Source organism: Hippopotamus amphibius, chromosome 3, assembly GCF_030028045.1.
Source record: "Hippopotamus amphibius kiboko isolate mHipAmp2 chromosome 3, mHipAmp2.hap2, whole genome shotgun sequence".
Lineage (NCBI taxonomy): Eukaryota > Metazoa > Chordata > Mammalia > Artiodactyla > Hippopotamidae > Hippopotamus > Hippopotamus amphibius.
In genome coordinates this window covers 158826605-158840312 of record NC_080188.1, presented here as the reverse complement: position 1 = coordinate 158840312, position 13708 = coordinate 158826605, and the positions used below count along the sequence as shown (strand labels likewise).

At 44.9% G+C, this 13708-nt stretch overlaps 1 protein-coding gene across 1 annotated transcript in view; it reads left to right on the top strand.

Moving 5' to 3' along the window:
* The first annotated feature begins 3235 nt into the window (after positions 1-3235).
* The window catches only part of IRF6 (interferon regulatory factor 6), a 32750-nt gene continuing 22277 nt past the window's right edge, over positions 3236-13708 (top strand). Inside the window, exon 1 of the mRNA XM_057727416.1 lies at positions 3236-3257. The gene's annotated coding sequence lies outside the window, so the exon portion shown is untranslated. The remainder of the gene's footprint in view (positions 3258-13708) is intronic.

Genomic DNA, 13708 nt, shown 5'->3' with positions numbered 1-13708 from the left:
CGCTTGTACGACAGGCGTTAAAACTTCCTGTTTCCCATTCCGCCCCCTAGCGAGACTCTTTGGAAGAACAAGCACGCGTGCCCAGCTTTTCTCTGAGCCCAGAAGGCAGGCAGGCAGGCAGGCAGGTAGGCTTCGGGCTTCCCCAGGTGGGGGAATGGCAGGGCGTACATTTTTTTTTTTTTAATTAATTTATTTATTTTATTTATTTGTTTATTGGCTGCGTTGGGTCTTTGTTGCTGCACACGGGCTTTCTCTAGTTGCTGTGGGCAGGGGCTACTCTTCATTGTGGTGCGCAGGCTCCTCACTGTAGTGGCTTCTCTTGTTGTGGAGCATGGGCCCTAGGTGCGTGGGCTTCAATAGTTGTGGCACATGGGCTCAACAGTTGTGGTGCACGGGGCTTCTCTGCTCCGTGGCATGTGGAATCTTCCCAGAGCAGGGCTCGAACCCATGTCCCCTGCATTGGCAGGTGGATTCTTAACCACTGCGCCACCTAGGAAGTCCTGGCTGGGCGTACTTTGTGCATCTGTTTTGGATGTGAGAATCAGCCTGCATAAATGTGTAGTAGCAGAGATTGTTGAATGCAGTGCCTTTATATTATACCATAATAAAAATACCAACTAACATTTAAGGATGCCGGCACATAGCAGTTCCTCCTCACAGCAGTACACAAATAGGCCTTGTGAATAAACGTGATACTGGAGATGTGAAAGCTGATGCTTACATACACACCAGCAACAGAGGAGATGGAAACCTGTCTGTCTGATGCCACCACGGGCTTTTCCCACTAGGATCTGACGCATGCGTGTGCTATGTGAAGAATGGGGTCGCAAGGCTGAGGCTCCCGCCCTTACCCTACCCCCTCATTTTCTTAAAGTATTGCAAGGGCCCCCGGTAACAAATCTGTTCAGACATCTTTCATGTTACAAGAGCAGAAACACATCCAGAAACGTAAAGTGACTTTCCTAAATCTCCCAGAGAGTCGATGTTAGGGAAAGCAGTAAAACAATACAGTGTCTCAAAACTGAACAGAGGCAAAATCGGAATGGAAAACTTTTAAAGGAGGAGTAACTTTTCTATATCTGGATCGTGGTGGTGGTTACACCTTGTATACAATTACCCAAATTAATCAGACTGTACCTTTAAAATTAGTACATCTTGGGGACTTCCCTGGTGGTCCAGTGGTAAAGAATCCCTCCTGCAGTGCAGGGGACTTGGGTTTGATCCTTGGTTGGGGAACCAAGATCCCACATGCTGCCTGCAGGGCAACTAAGCCGGGGCCACAACTACTGAGCCCGTGCAACTCAACTGGAGAACCCACGTGCTGCAAACTACAGAGCCCACACACTTGGAACCTCTGTGCCACAACTAGAGAAGAGTAAACCTGCAGGCCACAACTAGAGAGAAGCCCGCACGCCGCAGAAAAGAGCCTATGTGCTGCAACTAAGACTGAAGGCAGCCAAAAATTAAAATTAAAATTAAAAAAACACTGTAAAATTGGTACATCTTAATGTAAGTGAATAATAATCTCAATAAACAAAGGAAAAAACAACACAACTGGGCTTAATACTCTTGAGACATGCAGATTATCCAAGGCTACTTAAAAACCATGGGATAAACACAGAGAGACACTTTTTTCCTAATAGTAACTTATAATGGCAATCATAAACCACAGAATTCACCTGCATATTTAAGGAAAATGGGAGCCATCAAAGCATTCACTCACTCTGTTGTCTGTGGGAGAATTTGAGCTTTGTCTGATACCATGTCACACCTATAGAAGTCACACTAGAGCTATTAGAATCCTATTCCTGTGGTTCTAGGGACCATCTACTACTCCAAATTAGATTCTGGGAGGTTGGGGTGAGGTAGGGAGGGGAGGGGAGGGGAGGGAGGATCAAGGAAATCTGCAAACAGCAGGTAGTGCCAGCAGCTGACCCAGCCAAGGAACCCATAAACAGACATCTGTCTTCTGTCTAATTTCAAGATAAAAAGTACAGTCACTTATGTCAACAAAAGGCTGTTTGCAAAATGTCATCATATATTTTAAGGCACTAACCACAGTATAACCTGGCTATAACAATAAACTCATACTGTTTTTTCTCCTCCCACACTATTCCAATTGCCCCAGCTTCCCTCCCCAGAGGCAACCAGTTTCTTGGTGTTCTTTCAGAGATCTGCTATAAAAAGCTATACTCTTGAGTGCTTGAGGTGACCCTTGACTCTCTCCTGGTTTCCACGTGATTGTAGTCCTATGGACAGGTCTAGACTGTTCTCAGGCTCAGACAAAACTGTGCCCTAGCTCCACCCAAGCAATCTCATCATTGGTCACTGAGCTCACTTCTGAAAATATTTATATTAGCCCTTGACAACATAAAAGGGGACGCTTCATGAAATTTTAACCTGAGAGTTCAGAATTTAAACATTCTTTTCTTGCCTCCAGGGAAAGTTCTCTTAATAAAACCCCCACAGAGAAGATGCATGTGCCAACTGCTGAACGCCCTGGGAAAACTGTAATAAAGGCAAAGTGTATTCTTCCCTTTCTTCTTCCCACACTCAGCCCTTCCTTTTCCTTCCTTCAAAGTTTTCTTTTACTTTTGCCCTCAGGCACTCAGTATTTTCAGGGGTAAAAACAGTCCAGGAAATACTCTTTTGTACTAGTTTGTAAAGAGTGGTTAATGAATTAATGTTACTTTTCCCTGGGTGGGTGTTTTCAATTCGGGGAGACTCGATACGATAACCGATCTTAAGTGGTGGGAGAGGGATGGCTGTCCCTTAGCACAAGATGGTCAGAATATTCAGAAAGATGTTAATTTTTCTTTGTTAAAAACTTGTTCTTTGGGGCTTCCTAGGTGGCGCAGTGGTTAAGAATCCGCCTGCCAATGCAGGGGACACGGGTTTGATCTCTGCTCTAGGAAGATCCCACATGCCGCAGAGCAACTAAGCCCATGCGCCGCAACTATTGAGCCTGTACTTGAGAGCCCGTGAGTCACAACTGTTGAGCCCATGCGCCTAGAGCCTGTGCCCCGCAGCAAGGGAAGTCACCACAATGAGGAGCCCATGCACCACAATGAAGAGTGGCTCCCACTCACCGCAACTAAAGAAAGCCCGTGCACAGCAAAAAAAGAGGCTGGGAGAAAGAATAAGATCCACGCCAGCCTCTTCAGTGAGTTTTCGTCCAGGTGTGGATAAGTATGCAGACTATTATGATACACTGTGATAAATGCTTAACTGATAGATGCTGGATTCTAAGGAAGCAGGTAGGTTGGGGTGTGGGAGCCGGTGGGGGTCGGGGGCTGGGGGAGGAGGGTCACCTGCTGCCGTTGAGCATTCGTCAGTCTGTCACATTCGTTGAACATCAGTATTAAACTTGAAATTCATCTAGATTCCAGTTAAGCTGTATGAGTTGTTTCAGCTGACTTCATGAACAGCATGTGTGTGCGTGTGTGTGTGTGTGTGTTCAAGACAGGATATGAAGGATATAGGGCAACAGGAAATTAGAAAGCTGTGTAGTCATCGGATTCCACAGCGTTTATTGTGTAAGGAGCGATGAACTTTCTAGGTGGAGCATATTTTAGAAAATGAGATTATGTCTGAAAAAGAAAAAAATCTTTGTAATGCATTTCAATGCACTCTACATAACTTGAAAATGGAAAACACTATTATATATAGTGCCTACACTTTCTATTCATCTGTACCCATAAGAACTACCCATCGTCAAACCCAGAGCCTGGTATAGAGTGACCTGTAATGAACAGTGTTCCTCAAGCTTATCAGAGGTTGATTTATATTAGTCCTAGCCTAAAACTGAAGTATTTCATCAGATTATAATCATCTGATTGAGAACCAGGCTAAAATGCTGTACTAGAGGGAATAAGGTTTTACATCCCTCCCTCTAGTGGAATGTTGGTATAACCACATTCTATTTTTCACATTTTCTGGCAAAGGCTTAGCAGGCAAACATTCATTCACTTGTCAAACATTTTCTAAACAGTTACCATGTTCTGTCATGATGTTAGGCATTAAGGATTTAAAAAGCTCAGAACTCAGGCTTTGCCCTTGAAAACCTCTTAGTCTAGTTGGGGGCACAAAGCAATTAACAAATAATTATATTGTTGTGGGCTACAAGCTGGGTTAGAAGGATGTATACGAAAGGTTTTATGAACCCAGAAGATAAAGAAGCTCATCCTCCTGTGGAGGGGAGAGGAAGGGTCATGGGAGTTGCACAGAGGATGCACTAAGTCAGGGTTTCCTGGGAAAGAACATTCCAGGGAGAGGGAATAGCATGAGCAACATGGAAAGATGTGTTTGGAGAACTGCCTGTGGTCCCTGTTACTGAGGTGGGTGGGTGGGAGTGGAGTGGTTGGAGAGACGGGCAGTGGAGGAGTCAGTCCACTAAAGACCTTGCGTAACTTGCTGGGGCATTGAGGCCTGACCCATGTGAGGTGCCATTTAAGGATTTCAAGCAAGGGGGTTATGTGATCAAATTTGGACTTTAGAGAAATCACAATGATGTCTGTATGGGTGACAAGGACATTAAATCCTCCTTCCTGATGCCTTTCTGGAGCAGTGAATTCACTACTGATGCTGCCCACCTCCAAAAGACTTTGGAGACTTTTTCATATTTTTACCAAAGGCTTCCTCCCACTTCTCAACATTTCTTGAAACTAGTATTTCAAGTCTCTCCTAATAGAATTATCCTCAGTTGAGACTGTAGCGAATTCAGTTTATGAAATCCACACGATCCATGCTAGTTTCTATGTGAGGCATGGATAAAACATGAGGGGATCATATGGGCCATGCTAATGGGCCCTGCTCCCTGTCACTGTTGTTTCTGTTCTCCCTCTGTTCCTGTGGCTCAGAGACCCTTGTATCCATCTTGACAGATACTAAATGATCGTCTGGGTCAATATCACCTTAAAGAGAACATTTGTGCATTCTCACAATTGTAAAGTTTCCTTCTCTGTCATCTTGGTGACCAATAATACTACTGTAAATGTATTTGATTTTTTTGAAGTATTAATATGTTGGAGCACTATGTAAACTTAAAGAAATCACAAACAGCATTTATTACTTTGGTATATGAAAAAAAATGTCAAGATCATTCACATCACCCATTAAGCTTGAGGTTTCTATTAGACGTCTAAGTGGAGAGGTCTAGAAGGTAGTCAAGTGTGCATGCATATCTGGGATTCAGGGGAGAGTCCAGGATGCACAAATGGGAGTGGTCAGCATGTGAATGAGACTGAATGAGATCACGTCATGTAAATACAGAGAAGGATCCTGAGCACTGAACCTTGGGGCCTTGTAAATTTCAGGGGCTGGGGAGATGAGGAGGTGATGGAGAATCAAGGTGATGGAGAAGGAGCAGCCATTTGGGGAGCAGGAAAGCTGGTATTGTCTTCCACTCACTGATCAATCCCTCTCAGGAAAGGCAGATTTACAAACAGGTTAAGACCGAGGGTATTGGACTCAGTTGGATCTGGATTCAAAGCTCTGTCACATAGTAAGTACAAAATGAGTTTACACTTCATATATGCCACGGGAGCTAGTAGAGGACCCGGAGGATGTTTGTTGAGTAATCGCTGTGCGTTACGGAACACTGGGCATATACTGAGTGCCAAGGGAGTTTATGAGAAAGAATAAAACAAAGGCCCTGGCCTCAGGGAGCTCGGAGTCCTGAGGGAAGGAGCAGTCCTAGAAGCTGATGATTCTCCATGACATCACAACATGATAAATTCTTGAATGAAAGTGTGAGCGATGCACTGAGAGAACAGAGGAGGAGTGATTAATCCAGCCTGTGATGGCCTGACTTAAATGTGATACATTTTTTTCTCATTCATCTTTTAAATGTCATTTTGCCCATAAAATTCATGACTCTTCTGAGCACCACCAGTTAGCCTACATGACAGTTTATAATACTGTTTCTCTTTAGAAGAAAAGAAGGGGAAAAGTCCTTGGGATATAGAGTGTTGTCCTACTTTTAAAAAAATGAAGTTGAGAATTACCATCTTGAATGAAATTGAATCTATAATTGCCTCTTAGCTCAAACCGACAGCAGCTCCTATGTTCTTCCACTTTTTTTTTTTTTTTTTTTTTTTTATTGGCTGTGTTGGGTCTTCATTGCTGCACACGGGCTTTCTCTAGTTACAGAGAGCAGGGGCTACTCTTCATTGTGGTGTACGGACTTCTCATTGCAGTGGCCTCTCTTGTTGCAGAGCACAGGCTCTAGGCACATGGGCCTCAGTAGTTGCATCACATGGGCTCAGTAGTTGTGGCTCACGGGCTCTAGAGCGCAGGTTCAATAGTTGTGTTGCACGGGCTTAGTTGCTCCACTGCATGTGGTATCTTCCTGGGGCAGGGATCGAACCCGTGTATCCTGCATTGGCAGGCGGATTCTTACCCACTGGGCCACCTAGGAAGTCCTGTTCTCCCACTTTTGACTGTTTAGCAAATCACTCCCCAGTGTGGTCCTCCCATGACAAGCCTGTTACATGTGGTGTTGGAGGCTTCAGTGATCTTAATCTTTTTCCTTGGGTGATGATTTACCTTCCATTTGGAGGGCAGATTTTCTTCTTCACATAGGGAAGACCCAAGAATGTCAGCCTTTCCCATATTTGACAACCATACATTTCTCATGAAAAAAGGTTTCCTAGCATCTTCTTGTGCTTTTTATTTCTCCTTGTTTTCCTCTTTGTACATTTATTCTGCTTAGAACTAAAAATATTAGGAATAAAGTTTGCAACTAAAGATGTCCTTCATGAGTTTACCATAAATCCTGGCACTGAAAATTCCACAGAGGCAGATTGCAAAGCTGCTTGTGAGTCAGTGTTGAGTACAGTGGCAGACTACCTCATGCTGCATCAGAGCTTCTCCAGCTCTGCCTGAAAAGGGGATTTTGGAGCCAGAAAAATGTTTGGATCATTGTGTCCTCCAATCCTAAAGTAACTGTAACTGCAGTCCCTTTGATGGCTAGGGTGGATGACAGTGAATGAATTTGGGACAAAGCAGGAAAGGAGATGAGGACAGCGTGGGTAGGTGTTGAGCATTGTCAGCTGGGATCCCAGAGGACATTCTCTTCAACCACCCAGGAATATACCCAGGAATCAGTGTTTGTTCTTCCAAAAACAAAAAAGACCATGAAGAATCATTAAAAAAGTAATAATAAAATTAGCGAATTGGGTAGCCCTGATTCAAAAATGAAGAAAACATTAGCCTTTTCTCTTAGAAAAGATAATTAAGCTTTATTTCCTACGAAGGGTATGTTATTTGAAGAATAATTGTTCTTCAAAGTTGTCCCTGTGCTTCAGCCTTTAACTAAAGGGACCGAGTCTCTTTTAAAGTAAGAATCCCAATGACACTGAGTACAATGGACTGAATGTGTCCCCCTCTCCCCTTGCCAAATTCATATGTTGAAATCCTAACCCCCAGTGTGATGGTAGCAGGAGCTGGGGCCTCTGGAAAGTGATTCGATTATGAGGGTGAAGCCCTGATGAATGAGATTAGTGCCCTTATAAAAAGGACTCCAGAGAGCAACCTCATCTCCTCCACCATGGGAGGACAGAGCAAGAAGATGGCCTTCTAAGAACTTAGAAGTGGGTCTTCACCAGACACCAAATCTTCTTGGACTTCCCAGCCTCCATAACTGTGAGAAATAAATGTCTGTTGTTTATTAGCCACCCAGTCTATGGTATTTTGTTACAGCAGCCCAAATGGACTAAGACACCAAGTTTCTCCATGAGTAGATTAGCAAGAAGTCCAGTCTTCCCTCTGGTTTGGCCAAGTCTCTCAGTGATGCTGACCCAGTCCAAAGGGTCAGTCCTGGTTACACTCATCAGCAGTCACTGCTGAAGCCTGGCTGTGCTCCGGGGGCATGAGCAGACATTCTCCCTGGTCCTCCCCGTGCCCTGCCCCAGCTCCCCTGACTTGTTATACTCAGTCTCAGGCATGCCACTAGCTCCCAGTGGTATAGCTCTTAAGGGTCCGAATTCTTCACTTGACAAGTGCATGGCCATTTCCCAGAGCTAGCTGCTAAGAGCCCTGGTAATCCAGAGAGGCAGACATGCTTTTTTGGACTATCACAAACATTAATTTGTCACAACCCTGTTAGTAATGCTGAATATCTCCTCTATGCTACACCTTTAGGGAATGAAATGCTCTGGCTCTTACTGTGCAAGAGTTGATCACCTCCTTGGGGAGAGCAGAAGGATGCACTCCTAGAAATAAATAACTAAGACTCTGGAGGAGACCTCTGGGCATGACCTTTAGCTGTCCTGGTTACCACTGTGTGACCAGCTACCTTCAGAAGGAAATGCTTATACACCTCCCACATGGTCACTCTGCACAGCAACAACCTGATTCCTGGAATCAAGGAAGAGTTTGGTCCTAGTGGTCAAGGCATTGGGGTTGAGAGGTGAGATGGCAGCAGCTGGCACCCCTTCTGTCTGGTCTAGAGCTAGGGTAGCTAGCTCCAGGCTTTACCATTCATCAAAAAGGCATAGACATCTTCCAGGAGAGGGTGGCTACTGTGACTGGACAGCCAGGTGCCTTGTAGTGAAAAATCATCTGAACAAGTAAAAAGACAAGTCGAAGTCAGGATAGGTGGGAGAAGGGACTGGGGCTGGCAGGGAATATCTACCCAAGTATTGGATTAGAAGAGATTGGCCATCTCCTGGGAGAGTAAGGTAGGTATTTCGTATAAGAAATGAAATCCCCCTGTTTCCTACAGGGCTGTGAGCAAAATTGCTTTTAATTATGTTAATTACAACAACAGAGCACTTCAGTTCTCAGGAGAGCTTTTCATCTTCAAAGGGACTCCGGGATGGAGCATTACCGGTTGACATGAAAGTCTCTGGAGTTTCAGAACTGAAGTCTGAAGTCCGAGGGGCCCTAGATGTGTGGGAAAGGCAATGTCCAAGGAATTCTCTTGCTTCAGGGTGGGGAGCAGATCAAGGCAGGGATATGTGTCCAGAAACTGGCCCTTGCCTCCCTGAAATTGGAGAGAGAGGAGGATGGAGTGTCAGCCTCAGTCCAGTTCTCTCAAGCACTGCCCCCTGCATTGGGGTTGCCAGATAAGCACAGGACACTCAGTTAAATTTGAATTTCAGATAAGCAAAAAGCACATGGTTGCCGTAGACAAGTATTTGCTGCTTACACACACACACACACACACACACACACACACACACACACACACACACACAGCCCCTGCACAAAAAGGAAAAATGCTGGGCTTCATACCCAGAGACTCCTACCTGAGAGCTCAGCAGGTCGGGGCGTGTTCCCCCAAGGCCACAGGGAACAGGCGCTCTCCAGACCTGCCCAGACCCAGCCTCTTTCCCACCCTGCTGTGGGAATGCGAGAAAGCCCTCCTTTCAGCTCTCGGAGGCGAGGCGGGGACTCAGGGCTGGGCTGCTGGGCAGACAGTCCAGCCTTCCCAAAACCTTTATTTGCCTTGGATTTGGGGATAAAACAACCTCAGGGATGGAATGTCTCAAGCTTCCCTTCCCTTCCCTCTTTCCTTCTCTACACCCTGATATCCACTCCACCACTCTGTACCTTAAGGGAGAAGCCCATGGCCACCCACCAGCCCCCATCACCCTGAACTGCTGGAATAGAAATTCCTCTGTGACAAAAACCAGAGAGAAATGGTCCCTGGGCTGAGATGAGCTTCCTGCCTAGGCAGTGGAATCCAGGCCAGGACGGGTCTGGGCCTGAGCTAGAAATGCCTCTGGTTTCCCGGGCTGGGTGGGAAGGGAAGACAAGCTGGTACTTGCTATAGCACAGAATAGCAACTGGGAGGTGGCCATGCCTGCTCCGAAACAGTGAAACTCTCGGGGCCTCCAGACGTTGACACACTTAGAGAGAGGTTCCCAGGCCCCTAAAACTCCAGATCTAGCCCCTGGGTTCAGTCAGTCAGGGTCAAGGACAGAGCATCTTGCTTTCTTCACGCCCCCAGGACAGACAGATGGTCACACACATTCACATCCTGGGATATCACTTCAGGCCTGTGGGCAAGATTAACATTCCAAAGCTCCGGTTCTCCTCCATGACCTAATGGAAAGGGCATGGAATCAGACAGATCAGGCACAGCCAGCTTCCTACTCACCATCTACCAGCTGAATGACTTTGGATAAGACTCTTTTAAAAATTAAATTTATGAAAAATCCCCCGATGGACTGGAAAATACATCCATTTAAGGAAAATGAATGTGTACAATCGAACTGACTGGCCAGCAGTGCAGCACAGGGGGTTCTGGTACAGAAAGCAGAGCACTGAGCCGTGACTATGCTTTCACATTCAGGATTCTGGAAAGAGTCCAGAAATTGGTAAATTACTCTTAGAATTGTATAGAGGAACAACAACAGCTTTCCCCTGTTGGTGAATTGTGAATTGTAATAGTTGGTAAAACATGCTAGAGTTTCCATCTCTCCTTATCTTTTCTTAATAAATTATAAGTGTGTGAATATATGAATAAAGTGTGACACAGTTCACAGGCATCATTCAAATCATTACCTGCCAATTATGGGAATATGCTGAACACTGAACGGTAAATGTTTCTTGACTGACTAACTAAACTACTGTCTGATTTGATGAAGGGAGGAAGAGAGGAAGAAAGGGGGGAAGGAAGAAAGGACTGATTTTATGTCAACTGAGCACATCTTTGCAGAAATCCTGACTGATTTTAGAAGCCTCAAACACTGATATTCTGTTTCCCCAAATTCCCCTTCACTGGTTCTATTGTTTTTCCACCTCCTTTCATTTCTTTCTTTTTTTTTTAAATTCATTTTTATCGGAGTATAGTTGCTGTACAATGTTGTGTTAGTTTCTACTGTAGAGCCCACTCCTTCCATTTCTATGCATGCAGCAGCCATGCATAGCTCTGCTAATAATGTTTGCAAAAGAGTGAACTAGGGATTCCCTGGTAGCACAGTGGTTAAAAATCAGCCTGCCAATGCAGGGGACACTGGTTCGATCCTGGTCTGGGAAGATCCCACATGCTGCGGAGCAACTAAGCCTGTGCATTGCAACTACTGAGCCTGCGCTCTAGAGCCCACGAGCCACAACTAATGAGTCCATGCTCCACAACAAGAGAAGCTACCACACTGAGAAGCCCGTGTACTGCAACAAAGAGTAGCCCCCACTCTCCGCAACTACAGAAAGCCGGTGCACAGCAACAAAGACCCAACGCGGCCAATAAATAAAAATAAATTAATTTTTTAAAAAGGGAATAGCTTTAAAAAAAGAGTGAACTAGAGCAGAAAATGCTTTGAAGCTACCTGGTACCCCTAGGGATTTAGTTGGCCGGGCTCCTGGCCAGCAAGATCTGGTGGGTCCTTGTTTGGATTTGAAAGACCCAGAAAAACTGTTACTGCTAGCAACCCAACGTTTTACAGATGTCAGTGTGCTGGGAAGGGACAGGTGGTGAGTGGGCTGCCTCATCTCTGATTCCTAGGTCTGAACAAGATAAGAGAGGGAAAACAGTCCCAGAGAGTGGGATCAGAAGTCTCCCAGGGGGGTTAAAATCAGGTGGAGCCACACATGGGACATTGGAGCTGTCCCCACATCCTGCATAGGGGACGGGGGTGGTGTAAGAGTCTGATAAAGAGTTGTTTCTACTGTTCTAATCTCAGTCCATCTTAATCCATCTCTCTTGCAAGACATTTTGTCTATTTCCAAGTTCAGAGATTTGAACTTGAACCTGAGTGTGCCCACTTCCCATGTCATCTATTATCCTCCATGAGCCTCAGTTTCCTCAAGCGTAACATATGAATACTAATAAGTAACCCTACATATGTATTCAGCAAATATGCTTGAACACCTACGGAGTGCCTTGCTCTGTGGCAAGCACTGGGAATACAGCGGAAATAAGACCAAGTCCCTGTCCTCCTGGAGCTTACCTGTGCTCCAGGCAGAAGCCCCCAAAGGGCAGCTCCTGTGGGGGGTTTTATATGCAATTAAAATTTTATATGCAATTAAAATTTTTAAAAAACTTGTTGCAAACATATAAGAATTGGAAGATTTTATATAAAAATCTGGATTTCCCAGTGGCAAAACTGGGCTTTCTGTACAGCAACCATCAGCCAGAACTCTGGCTGCTTCCTTTAAAAGGAACACATGCTCTTCAAGTAGCCACAGTCCTCAACTTTCCCAGACATTCTTACCTTGCTCAAATTTAAGCAATATTTTTGTGTATTTGTTTGTTTACCTAAACCCTTCGATGCTCCCTCACTGTAAATAGGAGAAAGTCCAGCTCTTTGATATGATAATCTAGGTCTTCCAGGTCTGTTTCCTGACTAACGCAGCCCTATAAATACTACACACCAGCAAAGTGTGGTTTCTTGACCAACCCATGTGATATTTCTGAACCTGCGAAGTGCTATTCTCTTTGCCTAAAGTGTCTTTTGCTTCCATTTTTCTATCCAGATAATTGATATTGACCTTTAAGGGTCATCTTGAACATCTTCCTCTCCCTTTGTACAGACTTCCTGTGAGGAAATGCCCAGAGAGTCATATGGTCTGGTGACCCTCAAAGATGCAAATGGTCTACTTGAGACCAAAGGGGTATCAGTTGTTCTATATCTTATGGTTGGGCCCAGGGAACTTCCAATTGGTGGCAACTTGTAAAAAGCCTCAGCTTCCCGAATAGATGGGGACAAAATATAAACATTAAATGAAATAGTGTCTGTAAGTGAAATTAGACAATACTTTTTAAAAAATTGAATGAAATTATTGATACTGGATAAGTAGGAGCTATTATTCCCATTATTATTATTATTCCAAGTAGAGGCCACTTCATCAAGGATGATGGGTCAGTAGCTGCAAAGTGTGCTCAGGGAAGAAGAGTCAAATAGGGCTGCAGGGTAGTGGAATAGTAAGACATGTGATTGGACGAATAGATGAGGGCCAGCAAGGGGCCTTCCCATGCATCTCCCTGCTTAGCCCTTTTCTCTCTTCTCTCTATCTTAAACACAGCAACCAGAGTGATCCTGCAAAACAAGTCACCCCATGTCACTCTTCTGCTCAGAAGCTCCTAGTGGCCCCTCATCTCTCTCAGAGTAAAAGCTGAAGCTATTAGATCTCAGATCTCACATCCCAACAGTCTCTCCTCTCTCCTCAGTCTGCCAGACACTGGGCTTCATTCTGACCTCCCTGCTCATCCTTTAATGGACAGGCATGCTCTCACCTCAGGGCCTTTGCACCTGCCAGCCTCTCTTTCTGAACCCATCTTCCCTCTGCTATCCCCAGGGGTCCCTCTTTCATTTTCTTCGACCTTTACTCAGATGTCATGTTCTCTCTGGTTAGTCTATCTAAAATTTTACTTCTCCCTCACCCCCTCCCCTTCTTAACCTGTTGCCTTATTGTTCTTAGAACTTATCACCAACTAACAGGCTTTACTTATTGTACTTGTTTATCTTGGTTATTGTCTATCTCCCCCACTAGTCTATAAGCACTATGAGAGCAGAAGTTTTTAACCTCTCTGTCTTGCTCACGGCTGTGTCCCCAGCACCTAGAACAGAACCTGGCACACAGTAGATACACAATAAACATTTGTTGGATAAGTGAATCAAGTTTCTTGATGCAATAAACATTGGGAAATCACAGAATCTTTTCAACCAGGAAAGTAAACGGATCATAGCTCACAAAGGGCCCTAGGATAGATTAGGATGGGGTGGAAGCTGGGGGATAGGATGGGGCCACAATAGTAGAA